Raw genomic sequence first — 15630 nt, 5'->3', positions numbered from 1 at the left:
TCCGCCAGAGCGAGAGATTGAGTTTGCTATTGACACATTACCAGGTACTCAGCCAATATCTATTCCTCATTATAGAAAGGCACCTGCAAAGCTGAGAGAGTTGAAAGAACAACTGAGGGATTTGCTTGAAAAAGGCTTTATCAGAACCAGTACATCACCGTGGGGAGCACCTGTGTTATTTGTGATAAAGAATGATGGTTCCTTGCAGATGTGTATTGTTTATAGACAGTTGAATAAGGCAACGATCAAGAATAAGTACCCACTCCCGATGATTGATGATTTATTTGATTAGTTGCAGGGTGCCAGGTGTTTCTCAAAGATAGACTTGAGGTCGGGGTACCATCAGGTAAGGGTTAGAGAGAAGGATATTCCAAAGACAGCATTCAGGACCAGATACAGGCACTTTGAGTTTCGTGTTATATCGTTCGGTTTGACCAATGCCCCGACGGTATTCATAGACTTGATGAATCGTGTGTTCAGACCCTTTCTAGATATGTTCGTGATTGTATTTATAGATGATATTTTGTTTTATTCTCCTTCAGAGGCTGAGCATGCAGATCCTTTGCGTACTATGCTCAAAGTTCTACAAGAAAGGAGGTTGTACACAAAATTCTCTAAATGTGAATTCTAGTTGAGTTCTGTAGCTTTCCTTAGACATATTATTTCAGATGAGGGTATCCGTGTTGACACACAGAAGATTGAGGCAGTGAAGACTTGGCCTAGACCCACGACACCGGTGGAGGTTCATAGCTTCTTAGGTTTGGCAGGTTATTATAGTAGATTATAGAGGATTTTTCTTCTCTTTCAGAACCATTGACAAAGTTGACTCAGAAGGCAACTAAGTTTCAGTGGAATAATGCTTGTGAGCGGAGTTTTCAAGCATTGAAGGACAAATTAACTTCAGCACCAGTTCTGACACTCCCAGTGGGGACCGATGGTTATGCTATCTATTGTGACGCTTGGGCATTGGATTAGGTTGTGTATTGATGCAACATGGTAAGGTTGTAGCTTATGCTTCTAGACAACTAAGAAAGCACGAGAAGCATTACCTGACCCACGATTTAGAGTTAGTCGCGGTGATTCATGCACTAAAGATGTGGAGGCACTATTTGTATGGTATTCATGTTGATATCTATACGGATCATAAGAGCCTTCAGTATGTCTTCAAGCAAAAGGAGTTGAATTTACATCATAGGTGATGGTTGGAGCTACTGAAAGATTGTGATGTTGATATTTTATACCATCCAGGGAAGGCGAATGTAGTAGCCGACGCCCTCAGCCGTAGATTTATGGGTAGCCTATCATATTTATAGCTAGAGAAGAGTGAGATGGCCCATGAGATTCATCAGCTAGCTAATCTTGGAGTTTGATTACTAGATTCAGGTGATACCGGAGTTACTATTCAGGACACGATAACATTCTCTTTAGTAACTAAAGTGAAGGAACGCCAGTATGAGGATCCTATGCTAGCTCATTATAGAGATACAACTACTCAAAAGGAGAAGACACCATTTGAGATTACAGGAGATGGAGTCCTCAGATATTGAGATCGATTATGTGTTCCTAATGTGGCAGAGCTGCGCCAGCAGGTTATGGGAGAAACTCACTATTCTCGTTATTCTGTTCATCCAGGAGCGACAAAAATGTATCATGATATCAGGAAAATATACTGGTGGTACGAAATGAATAAGGATATAGCAAAGTTTGTTGTTCAGTGCCCTAATTGTCAGCAGGTTAAGATTGAGCATCAGAAACCCGGTGGATTATTGCAGGCTATAGAGATTCCGACTTGAAAATGGGAAGTAAGTAATATGGATTTCATCATGGGCTTACCTCGTACCCAGCGTAAGTTTGATTCTATATGGGTTATTGTTGATAGACTTATAAAATCAACCCATTTTCTGCCCGTCTGGACTACGTATTCAGCAAAGGATTATGCAAGGCTTTACATTAAGGAGATAATATGACTTCATGGTGTCCCTATATCTATTATCTCAGATAGAGGTGCTCAGTTTATAGGTAATTTCTATAGGTCCTTCCAAAAAGGATTGGGGACTTAAGTAAGTCTTAGTACAACATTTTATCCCCAGACAGATGGTCAGGCTGAGTGTACTATTCAGACACTAGAGGATATGCTACGGGCTTGTGTGATAGACTTTAGGGGTAGCTGGGATGATCATCTTCCACTTATTGAGTTTGCATATAATAATAGTTATCATTCCAGCATTCAGATGGCTCCCTACGAAGCTCTTTATGGACAAAAGTGTAGGTCACCTATCAGATGGTTCGAGGTTGGGGAAACTAAGTTAGTAGGACTAGAGTTGGTACAACAGGCAGTTGAGAAGATTAAGCTTATACGGGAAAGGATATTAGCAACTCAGAGTTGTCAGAAGCCCTATGCAGATAATCGACGACGAGACTTGGAGTTTCAGGTAGATGACTAGGTATTCCTAAAGGTATCACCGATGAAAGGCGTTATGAGATTCGGTAAGAAAGGAAAGCTTAGCCCTCGGTACATTGGACCTTATAAGATCATACGCAGAGTAGGCCAGGTAGCGTATGAGTTAGACTTGCCTTCCAACTTGAAGTCAGTACATCCAGTCTTTCATGTGTTTATGCTTCGTAAGTGTATCTAAGATCCTTCTAGAGTCATTCCAATTGTCGATGTTCAGCTCGCAAAGCAAATATCATATGAGGAAGCTCACATTGCTATACTAGATAGACAGGTTCGGAGATTGAGAACTAAAGATGTATCTTCGGTTAAAGTACTTTGGAGGAACAATAATGTGGAGGAGATGACCTGGGAAGATGAAGAAGACATGAAGTCTAGATATCCTCACTTTTTTCTGCTTCCGGAGGAGGATCGTACTGAGACATCACAGCCTTAGGTACGTATATGGTACTTGATTCTTATGTTAGTTATTGTCATTGGTCGTGTGAGGCCATTGGTGTTATTGATGATTGTGGCCCTATGTGGCTTTGTATTATTGGGTTTTTTGTCTGACAGGTTGGTAGTGGTACCATTACAGAGGAGACTCTGCCAAAATTTCTATAAATCTCTAGGAGTTTAACATTCGAGGACGAATGTTTCTAAGGGGGGAAGATTGTTACACCATGTGCGTTCCAAGGTGACGTATAATGAATATGAGACTTGTTAATCATGATTTAAATGAGTTTAAAGTCATAATATGACTATATATGATGTTTGGATAAAAAATATAACGTTTGGGAAAATTCGGATTTAAGTTGCAGAAACACTGACTAAGGATTTGCCTTGTAACGAAGCTTTTTGAGAAATACATTTCGTATTCTATATGAGGTCTTTTTAGGACATATTATATACAAAATTGAAGGTCTTGGAATTTAGTTTCCAACTCACTTAACCGTTTGTTCATACGACATCCGAATAAAAAGATATAATCGTCGGAAGATGGGCCAATGCGAGGGTGCCAAGCTAGCACCTCTTTGACTTTTCAAAAGTTGATATGTAGGTCTTAACTCGTCTCTCTCTTCATTTTTACATAGAACCCGACCAGAGAACACCATAAAACATATCCTTGAGCTCTCTAATAGGGTTTCAAAGAATACTAACATCCCGGGTACGAAATCGAGAAGCGATAACATTAGAACGATCCCAACGACGTAAGTAACATTATACCGCCTCTCTTTTTTCTTTGTAGTTCGAGTTTTGTAAGGTACTTCATAGTTAAGAAACATCTAATTTCTGTATTTAAGTATTTAAATATCAAGAAATGTTGATAAATTGGTTTCCTAATAGTTAGAACTCACGGGACGGTGATCGGAAGCCGTGAGTTTGATTTCTTTCCACTTTTAGTGGACTGTTTTAAAGTCCACTCATATTGGCCTATTATGCTGCTGATTTATGGAGTTTGGAAGGATAAAAAGGCATGGAGAAATGCCACGTGTGGTAGGGTAGTAGGTTGGTCGCTCGTCATTGCAATTTCAAGCTAATTGATAACTTGTTGATTGGGTGTGTTATGGTATAATTGGGGTTTTTGTTGTATTGAAGGTTCCGATGTGTAATTAGGTTGGTTTTGATTTTCTTATTGTATTGTATTTGTATCTCACCTATAGTACGCTTGAGGGAGCACTAAAATCAGGGGAAATGCTGCCCGTTTTATTTTAGAATCGAGTTATCATTTGAGATACGTAATATACTAGCACCATCTAAGTCGTACATGTATTTCTTTGTTATATGGTCGGCGCGCTAGTTATCATAAGCTTGTTATTGAGTTGCATTGACGACTTGAGGTATGTTAAGGCTATCAATTCTTTACTTTTGGCATGATCGATATAATACAACGAAACGAGTAAGCACACAACTTTCATAAATGATTCTATTCTTAGAAGTACTAGGGTTGCCTAGGTTCTGGATTCCCCATATGTCTTACTATCATATCGTCTATTCATGGGTCTCATGACATTCCGAGAGATCTTATTGACTTACTTCATTATGCATTGCATCTATTTATACATGTATATTGACTCATGACCAGATGGCGTTATATAGGTGTATAGTATATGTATATGGGGTATGGGGAAAGGTTATGGCGTTATATACGCACCACCACCTGATCAGTTGGTATACGTTTATGACTTCGCCCACAGAGGCTGAGATGATATGATGGGATGCCCTCAGAGGCTTGATAATGTTATGTACGCATATACATTTGCATGATATGGCATTTGTATGCATATGCATGACACTATAAATGTTTCATGATTCACAAAGCTATTCAGACTTACAGGTTGAGTCCTTTACTCCATGTTTCTTTCATGTCTGTTATATATTAATTTTTATGCCTTACATACTCGGTACATTATTCATACTGATGCCCCTATTGCCTGGGGGACCGTGTTTCATGCCGCAGGTGCAGGTAGACAGGCTGACGGTCCCCCCATCTTAGGATCCCTGCTCAGAGAGAGTTGGTGTGCTCCATTTGATCCGGAGCTGCTATTGAGTTTTGGTACTATACTTTTGTATACATATGGGTATGACGGGGCCCAGTTCCGTCTTTTCTACAGTTGTACACTCTGTTAGAGGTCTGTAGACAGTCATGTATAGTTGGATAGTATGTGGCCTTATCGACTCGCCCTACTGTATTTCATTATATATATATATATATATATATATATATATATATATATATATATATATATATGGCATGTTTTCCCACGTATGTTGTTCATATGAATCAGTAGTTTATTTTCAGACACTATGCATGACCTACACTTATTTCATATTTATATCTTAGATGAATGTTTAGGGGTGTTTGATAGGTAGAACTCGGACACTCGTCACGGTCCATCGATTTGGGTTGTGACAGATATTTTGTTTAAAAAGACTTATCACAGTTACATGAAATTTAGTGTATTTAAAAATATGTTGGAAAGGGATAAATAAATAGTAGTTTTGCTTGTGGGCTTGCCTAACGGCAGCGTTAGGTGCAGTCTCGACCTAGTACGAAATTGGGTCGTGACACTTCTTCCACCGTCCTTCTAGCATCTCTGTTGTGAAGGAAGATTGTGGTTGTTAAGATTTAAACATAATCGCTCATGACCTGGCAGAGCGGGTAACCTTCTACAAGAAGGATTTTATGTATGTTTATACATATCCCTTTAGTTTGGGCCCGTTCTCATTGAGTGGGGGGCTTGACTCAGTTATCTTAAAGAGTTTTTCCTTTGTTACCAAGTCTGCTTTGCACTGCTGAGACCTTCTGTGTGGCAGACAATTGCTTGTCTTCGGCGTCTATGCTAGGAGACGGGAGAAGAGCTATCCTTGGCTCGATTGATGAACCTTTATTGCCCCAGGATTTTCCGCGGGGGAATGATAAATTTAAGAAATTGTGGTCACCATGCTTTGCTAACCAGCATGGATGGTAACAACGACCGTGGATGGATGGAGCGGTTCATTGTAGTTGCCATCAGGGAGATCATTACGGCCACGACTCCATCCTTTCCTGAATTATGAAACCGTACTCGTAAGTTCATCGTTTGTCTCTTCTTCTAGTTAAAGATCATCCCATGATGTTACTGATCCTTCTGCTTTCACTATTTCAGCAACTCAGTGGATATCACCTAGGGTTGAAGGCTTGGACCAGTGGGTCCAAAAGATTCTGGATGTCACTATGTCTGAGACCCGCAAGTCGAAAGAATTGGCCCTTAAATGTAGGTGGAAGGCCAAAAATCAGGGTAGGTTAAACTTATCTTGTTTTTACTTCTCGTATAGAAAAATTGGTTAACCCTTCTTTCCTGTTAAATTCAGGTCTTCCGCAAGGCTCTGTTACCGTCCTCGAGGAGGACGTTTTGGCTGACCCAGCTGATGCGACGAGGTTGCTGTAGGAGGCTTTTACCCGAACGGGTGTCACCGGTCCTGCTTCCAGGGCAAGTTCTTCTTTTCGGAGTCCCCGGATGGATAATAAGCAACAAAAAATGCGATGTTCCTCCATGATCTAGGGCAAAAATAAAAAGGTGAAGAACGTCACTCCCGAGCCATCCGCGGACGCTGTGGTAATGACTGTCGCACCTCATCCAACCATAGATACTGTGGATATCGATGATGATGGAGGAGCTAGTGATAAGGGGGCTTCTCTACATAGAAGAGGACGAGCTTCATCAGCTCAACAGAATGCTCGATCTGTTGAGCTAGTTACGCCAATCGAGGACGACGCCTCGATGCTCTGAGGGAATACGATGTGGTGGAAGATGCCAAATCTCGCTTCCGGGTCCCAGTCGTTGTTCTCGGTACGTGAGGCTGGGTACCGGGTCTCTCCCGTCTTCAGTTGATCAGCAACCAACAACTAGCACTACTTTTTCCGCAGCTGCTTCTCAACCTATAACGCCATCAGCTTCATCTCCTTCTTCCCCAACTTTGCCTTCGCCACCAGCAACGGCTACATCATCTCCACCGGCTGCAGTCATCCAAGAGGAGGAAGCCCCTCTTCCCCAGTCCCTAGTTCATGGGAATTTGGGGCATAATTATTCTGCCCCCTCCGAAGATCCTCAAAGAAGGAGGAGTGTTTCCCTCTCAATTTCTACCAGATGCCATCTACTGTCCCGACCGGTAAAACTTGCTAATTATCTGAAGCCTCTGGCTTCAGAAAAGGATAAGAATAAAATACAATCTCTTTTGGGAGAGTGTTTTTTGAACAATTTCATGCACAACGTTGTGGCTGTACAATCTTTGTATCCTTTATTATTTCTTCTATCCTTATTACGGCATGGTTTTTAATTAGTACTTCTGTTTTGCAGGCTAACTCCCTTGCTTCTGAGGGCCTTCATAGGTTGATCCTTGACAAGGAAAAATTCACCCCCAAGGGGGATCAATTGTTGGCCGAGCGGGAACAAATTGTTGCTCGTCTCCCGGTACTAGAAGCACAAGTTGTTGACACTGCTGAGTTGGAAGCTCAATTGCAACAAAGCGAACAAGAGATAGTGACCCTCGGCCAAGAGGCCGCCCGGTTAAGGGTACAATTTGATGAAGCTAAGGCAAAGTGGGTCGAGGTCCAGAATGTCGTTCTTGCTGCATTCGATCATGAGGCTGCCTCCACTAAAAGATTGAATAATTTGGAGGCATCCTTGAACTCCAAAGCCAAAGAATTCACTGCTGCCGAGGAGAAGAATGCGCGGTTGGAAGGGTTGTAGAGCATAATGGAGTTTTTCACTCCACTATATGTGACCTCGATGTTAGCCTTCAAGCCATTAGGTCAAAGAGGAATAATCTTTCGACCGAGGTTGACCAGCTTAAGGAAGACCTTCAGCGCCGAGCGGCTTCCCTCGTTGTTGAAAAAACATATTCTATGTATAGCATGAAGAGAAAAACCTTGAAGAGGCAAAGCAAGTGTCATTGATTTTGATGCCAAGATCGCCAAGGCTCGTGAGCTGGAGTCAACTGCCTGAAGGGCTCTCCTGGTCCAACCTGATACTACCGACTCTTCTAGTTCTGGTTCCAAGTTCTCGGGAACTGAAGAAGAACCGGAAGGGGATGATGTTGAAGGCCAAGATCTTGAGCCGGCGGTAGATCTGCCTACTTCTCCTAGGGTGTAGATGCTTCTCTTCCTCCAGATTTCGGGGGTGCAGTAGTTTAGCTTTTTCTTTTATATCTTTTCCATACTTTTGTACTCGTGTTGCTTGGCACATTTGCTGTAAATAGAAGTATTTTTTTGTTTAAGTATTGCGCAAGTTTTTCTCTTTGCATACTTTTCGTTTAAGCATTTCGCAAGTTTTACTTATTTGCATCGATTTATGTGAGGCTTCGAGTGTATTTTTACCCGATAGCATTTGGATTACGGGCATAATTTCTTCCGGAATCAACTCTTTACCGTGAGGGTTTCATAAGAGAGGGTCCTTTTATGTTTACGGTATTTTTGAAGAGGATGTCTCATGTTAATTATGGCACTAGCATTTGAAGTGCTTGTTTAACTTTCAAATGATAGAACTAATTCATCGATAGGACAAGAAACAAGATAAAAATAAAAGGACTTTTCTTTATTCCTTCCATTTTTAAAAGTACATAAACATTTTTTGTGCTAAAGAAAAATTGCCATTACTTGTGGCTAACTTGTACAACTTGTTTCTAGGCTGTCCACGCAGTCCCCATCCCGATGATACAACTTTTATTTCCAGATTTTGTAGTCATGGTCGATGTGACAATCATTGTTGTCATATTCTCATATCATCCCCCCCCCCCCGGTGTTTGAATACGACGAATGTACACTGTAAATTTTGCACCTTTGAATATTCCACTGGTGAATGGTTGGATAATCTTTAGTTCGATAGCAAGCTTCACTTCCCCTGTTTTGATATTGAGCCCAAGATTAACTAACAATCCCCAGTGGCTTACACTCGTGAATGGTCGGGTAACCTTTGGCCGTTATCAAACTTTACTTCCCGGTAGGAATTTTGCTACCGAGCAAAAGACTATCTAACCGCTCTGTAGTGGCTCGTTGTTTGCATGCCTTGTCATTTAAAGGTCTTATTTATGCTGACAAAACTTCCTTCGTAGTACGCTTTTCATTGCTGCCTCGTTAAAAACCTTATCATAAAAACTCAATTGGGACAAAAAATGGGCGAAGGGAAAAAGTGTGCAGCACATACTTTTAGTATAGGCGGTGCTCATCAGTATTAGTTTCTTTTGAGGTGTGCCACATTCCAGTTGCTCAACAACTTTATTCGGTCTTGATTTTCCAATTCGTATGACCTTTTCTCGATGACAGCTTAAACCGGTAGAGCCCTTCCCACGTTGGACCTAGCTTTCCTGCGTTGAGCTCCCGAGTGTTCTGAGTTACTTTCCTTAAAACCAAGTCTCCTACCTTGAAATAACAGAGATTGGATCTTCGATTTTAATATCTTTCCATTCTCTATTTTTGGGCTACCATCCTTATATTTTCCAAGTCCCTGTGTTTGTCGAGCAGCTCCAATTTGACCAACAATGCTTCGTTGTTTGCTTCTTCATCCGCCCGAAAATATCTCAAGGTAGGTTCTCCTACTTCCACCGGGATTAAGGCTTCTACACTGTATACAAGAGAGAAAGGAGTCTCCTTCGTGATTGATTTGCTCGTTGTTCGATACGCCCACAATACTCCTAGTAGCTCTTCAGGACATTTGCCTTTATCTGCTTCCAATATCTTTTTGAGATTTTGGATAATCACCTTGTTTGTTGATTCTGCTTGGCCATTTTCACTCGGGTGATAAGGTGATGATGTGATCCTTTTGATTTTCAAGTATTGAAGGAATTTTGTGACCTTTGCGCCAATAAATTATGGCCCGTTGTCACATGCTATCTCTTTTGGTATCCCGAATCTGCAAATTATACTCTTCCATAAGAAATCTACCACTTCGCGCTCGCCGATATTTTGGTAAGGACTTGCTTCAACTCACTTAGAAAAATAGTCAGTTAAAATTTTTTTAAAAATCTTACCTTACCGAGGGTTGGCGGCAGCGGACCGACTATATCCATTCCCCACTTCATGAATGGCCAGGGCGACAAAATCGAATGCAGTAGCTATGCCGGTTGATGTACCAATGGTGTGCGGCGTTGACATTTATTGCATTTCTGTACATAAGGCTTAGCGTCTTGTTCCATCCGAGGCCAATAGTATCCTGATCTAATTAGCTTTAACACTAAGGAATTCACGCCCGAGTGATTTCCGTAGATCCCTTCATGGACTTCTCTCATGACATCGTTAGCTTCGGAAGTTCCCAAATATTGGGCCAACGGGCCTTGGAAGGATCTTCTATACAGTTAACCTCTCTTGAAGCTATATCGAGATGCTTTAGTGCACAACACGCGGGATGCCTTAGGATCTTCAAGCAGTTTTCCATGCTCGAGATATTCAATGAACTCATTTCTCCAGTCCATACCAAGAATCCCAAGAACTTACCAGAGCTGACTCCGAATTCACACTTCTCGGGGTTAAGCTTCATGTTGTGCTTTCTTAGGATGTCAAAAGTTTCTTACAAGTGCTTAAGATGATCACATGAGTTCAAATACTTAACCAGCATATCATCTACGCAAACTTTCATGATTTTCCATATTTGTTTCTCAAACATTTTGTTTACGAGCCGCTGATAAGTGGCTCCAGCGTTCTTTAGCCTGAAAGGCATCACATTATAATAATATGTGCCGAAGTTCGTTATGAATGAGGTTTTTTCATGATCCTTCGGGTTCATCTTGATTTGGTTGTACCCGGAGTAAGCATCGAGGAAACTCATTAACTCGTGCCCGGTCGTCGCATCAATTATTTGATCAATGTTCGGCAATGGGAACGTGTCTTCTTATTTAGATCCTTACAGTCTACGTACATGAGAAATGTATTATTTTTCTTTGGAACTACTACTACGTTGGCTAGCCAGTCAGGATACTTGTGAGCACCTAATTTTTTACCGTGCTTATATTTTTCCCACTCATCTCACCAATACCTCACTTCTCACTCCACTTTCCTACTCATTCCCCACTCTTTGTCCCCCACACTTTGTCCCCACTCCACTTTCATTTATCCCCCATGCTTGTTCCCCATGCTTGTCCCCCACTCACAACCCCCCACATGTCCCTCCTAGAAAAGAAGATGGATGCCCCTCATTTTGGGCGAACCCTAGGAGCCCTCTGCTTTCTTTCTACACAGAAGACGTCTCCTTCCTCACAGAAGAGAAGAACGAAAATCCTCTCCAACAATCAAGTCGCCAGACCTCTCTTTCTTCTCTCATCTTACTCACTTTCTGACCTTCATACACCCATCACCCACACAGTGTGATTGACGGCTGAAACCTTGGTTTTACTGCTGGGATTTCAGCTTGAACCAGACTCTACTCTTATTTGGATTATCCTTTAGTGTTTTGCTATTCAGCTAGTCAGTACCAAGTTTCCTATGTTATATTTTTATCGAATGAGCAAATGTTGTTATTCTTGATTGTTTTATGAGTATTTTTTTTGCTGCTCTCTTAATGGGTTAGTTTAAATGTATTTTTTCACTTTAATCTGGGCGAAAATAGAGAAGTAGATCACTCGTATGGGTCAATTTGATATCTATGGTCATTCAAGAATGTGGCATTAGTTGTTAAACCGTTTCTTTAGTCTTGAACAAGGTTGAAGTTTTGTTTAAATCATGAAGACTTGGCAGTAGTTCAAACAGAGGTTTTACTATAGTGTTGTGTGTGAAATATATGGATTTGTGTTAATTTTGGAATGCGAGAGAGTTGTTATTACTGACTATATGACTGTGATTTGCAAATCTGACTACTAGTTGGTTTACTCAGCTTTTGTTTTTGAAGTTGAATGCCGATTTTAAAACTAACAATGATGATTTTCTTTTGCTTTGTCATTGATCCCCTATTGTTGCTCGCTATTAAGCAGCAACAACCTTGTGAATTCATAGAAGTGGCTATTTGGTGAAGATCTTGCAATTTTCTTTGCTTCTTATTTAATCATATATTTGATAGTCTGTAAAATTGAGTGGATAGGATAAGCATTGCATTCACGTTCTTTTAGAATTTGAACATTTATTTATGAGCCAACAAGGCCAGATATGAGATTAGACTTAATAGAATGCTAAAATTAAAATATGGAAACCAATAAATTACAGTTTTATCCAAAATTAATTCAAGCCAAGTTGTAGTCAATAAAGCGACCGTGCTAGAACCGCGGGACTCGGGGAATGCCTTACACCTTCTCTCCGGTCAACAGAATTTCTTATCCGGACTTTATTTTCGCAGACCAATAATAAAAGAGTCAAACCTTCCTTTGACTAGGGATTCAAATAAAAGGTGACTTGGAACACCAAAAATCAATTCCAAGTGGCGACTCTGTAAATAAAATAATCCCTACTCAAATTTGTCTTTTTAATTGGAGAAACTCTTTAACTCACAATCCATAAAACTTATATCTTTTTGGGGGTAAAAAGGGGTGTGACAGCCATGGCGACTCTGCTGGGGATTAATCAGAATTCGAGCTTGTATATGTTAACTTTTATTTGGCTTTATTAATTTTTTATATATTGTGATTTATTTGTGCCTAATATGCTACCTGTCCGCTTTTTACCGCTTTGATATTATTGAACTGTACATATAAATTGTCTTCTCACGCACCCTCTCTAAGTCTTCTTGAAATTAAATTGGGCATTTGCTTGACATAGCCCGCTTTCATTGAAATAGCTGAGGTGTTTGTCACCTGGTGAAAGATTTTAGTCACACATATTTTAGGCGAGGAGCACCACCAGTTAAGCCGGAAAGCAATGCTACCGGTACGTTGACCCTCCTTGGCTCGAGTTGTCCGCTTGAGTAAGCCAGTCTAGATACCTTCTTCACCAGGATTTAAACCTAGAAGAACAAACCTCATGCTGGATATCCCTATTAGGTTCGTTTTATTTGCATCACGTGCATTTGACTTAGTAGGGGTCGGCACAGGGGCCGAGTTCTGTTTAAGAACAAGTACCTTGTTGAGACTATTATGTCATGTTATGTGCTACTTGTTGCGTTATTTGGGAGGCTTGCATGTTGCCAACTTTAGCATAAATCAGTTAAATGAAAAAAAAAATGATGTGGTCTAGTGCGTATGATTTTTAAAGATTAATTTTCATAAAAAAAAATAGATGAGAAAAATAGCTGATTTCACCAAACTACGCGGGTCTGATTCTCACCGGATGTGAGATACGTAGGCAAACCTCATCGGTTCCGGTCCTAATTTTAAAAATCCAAAAATATATTTTTTTTCTTCTTTGGAAATGTTTCTCCGGAAAAAAAAATTCAAAATTCAAAAAAATAATTTAAAAAAAATCTGTTTTCAAAAATTCTCAAAAGAAAAAAAAATCGAAAACCAAAAATATTTTCTTTCTTTTTTATAAGTCTTTCTTTCGGAATTGTTTTTTTAAAAAAATCAAAATAAAAAAAAAAGTTAGTTTATTAACTTTATTCCTAATCTGACCGAACTATGCGGGTCTGATCCTCACCGGATGTAAGATACGTAGGCAAACCTCATCGGTTTCGGCCCCAATTTTCAAAAAAAAAAATCAAATCCAAAAATATTTTTTCTTCTTTTCCGAAGTCTTTCATCCAAAAAAAAAAAAAAATCAAATCAAAATATTTTCTTTCTTGTTTAGAAGTCTTTCTTTCGAAAATTTCAAAAAAATAAGAAAAACATAAAACAATATATAAAAAATCAAATTCCAAAAATATTTTCTTTATTCTTAAAGAATTTTCCTTTCAAAAATTCCAAAAAAAAAAAATTAAAATTCAAAAATATTTTTCTTGTTAGGAGCTTTTGTGGTCTGTTTTGTATATGAAAAAAAAAATAAAACAAATAAAGGAAAAAAGAGTTAGTTTATTTATTTTATTCCTGATCTTCCCTTGAACTACGTAATGATCTGATTCATGCGGCGTCATGATACGTAGGCTATCCTCATCGGATTCTACCATAGCCATAAACAAATTGAGTGAAAAAATAAACCGAAAAAAATTGAGTGAAAAAGAAAGAAAAGAGTGAAAAAACAAATAACAGAGAAAAACAAAGAGCGAAAATCAATAAAAAGAGAAAGAAAAAGAAATCAAGATATGAAAAAAAAAAAAAGAGCCTCCCGAGATGGAATTAGTTCATCCCTGTTGGTAATCATACTCGAGTTTGTTCCGAAAGCTAGTCAGGCTAGGTCTACTGCAGCCAGTAGCCCCGAACCGGCCAAACTCTGAGTCCCCCTTGCATAGGGCTAATGCTAGATGTGAATACCACTCTGGAGCAGTGGGACATGAAACAGAAGTCTGTTGGACTCTTAAGAGAGCAGTGGAAGACCTCATTGAGGTCAAGGCAATAGTGCTTAGGGATGAAGAGGCCCCTAATATGATGAACAATCCTCTACCTACTTACACCAATGGGCCAGTAGTCGGAATGATCTGTGAAGATGAGGAATTTGATCTGGCACTGAAGGCCATTGTATCCATTGCCGAGACATAAGAAAAGTCAAAAAACGGTCGCCAAGCTTGAAAGTCCCCCATCAGACGGGAGTCTCGGTAGCCAGTCTTGCTATCCTTTTGTGTTAGAATTATCTCAGGGTATGATCCGGATGTTTTACTTTATTGTCTTATTTTTCAATGTAAACCCTTCTATCTTTAAAATTCAAAAGAAGAAAAAATATAAAAATAAAATTAATATTTCGTTGTCTAGGAATCTCTTTTCTTAATCTTGTCACTTTTCTTATTCTCTTTTCAGTTCTGTTAATGCAGATTTTAATGACATAATATGCTTGCGGACTTCATGCCCAGATCCTAAAATGCTGTCAGACTTTGAAATAATGATTCAAGAGTCAGAATGCGATGAAGATAAGTTTAAGAAAATAAAACAAAGAATCTGAACAACTAAGGGAAAATTGTATCCAGATTGGAAAGGTCTATACATTGTAATGAGAGTACTGCCAAAAGAGAGCGCTGCACCTGGAAAATATCAAAGGAAATGTCCATGAAACAACTGTCAACGCAAGTACAGTCAAAAAGTACTATGCTTGATCCTCTATATAGCATTAATGTTCTCTGATTGGGATGAAGAAGACTTTCTTTCTCACTATCCAAATATTCAATCCTTTGCAAACACTTTGAGCCAGATCTTTTTTTTATTACCCTCTTTGGAACCTGGAAGTTATTATTAAAAATATATTTGAATGAAAAATGAAAAAAAAAACAAAAAATAAAGAAGAAAAAAATAAAGAAAAAAGAAAGAAAGAAAGAGGAAGAAAAAGAAAACAAAACAAAATCCAAACAAGTTCAGGTTTCTTGAACTACGTTCGACTTGATTCCGAAAGGATACGTAGGCAGCCTCTCTCTGGGGTTCAGCCAGACCAAAACAAAAATCCACATTCACCCAAAATTTGAAACTGGGGAAAATGTTATAATGGTTCGGCGATGGTCTCGCCTGGGAGGTTCCAAAGTTGTAATTCAATCCAAATCCTTTTTACCCAAATCCTTTTCAAGTCCTTCCGATCAATCAACGAGAAAATTCAAGAATTGGAGGATACAATCACTTGGATCAGATGCCAGCAAAATGAGAGAAATAAAATAAAATAGTCTTATTGGTGAAAACCCTCACGGGCACCATAGCGCGATGACGAGCAGAGCAAATGAAAATGAGAGAGT

The sequence above is a fragment of the Nicotiana tabacum genome, chromosome 15 (assembly GCF_000715075.1).
Source record: "Nicotiana tabacum cultivar K326 chromosome 15, ASM71507v2, whole genome shotgun sequence".
NCBI lineage: Eukaryota > Viridiplantae > Streptophyta > Magnoliopsida > Solanales > Solanaceae > Nicotiana > Nicotiana tabacum.
Note: the sequence above shows the minus strand (reverse complement) of the source record.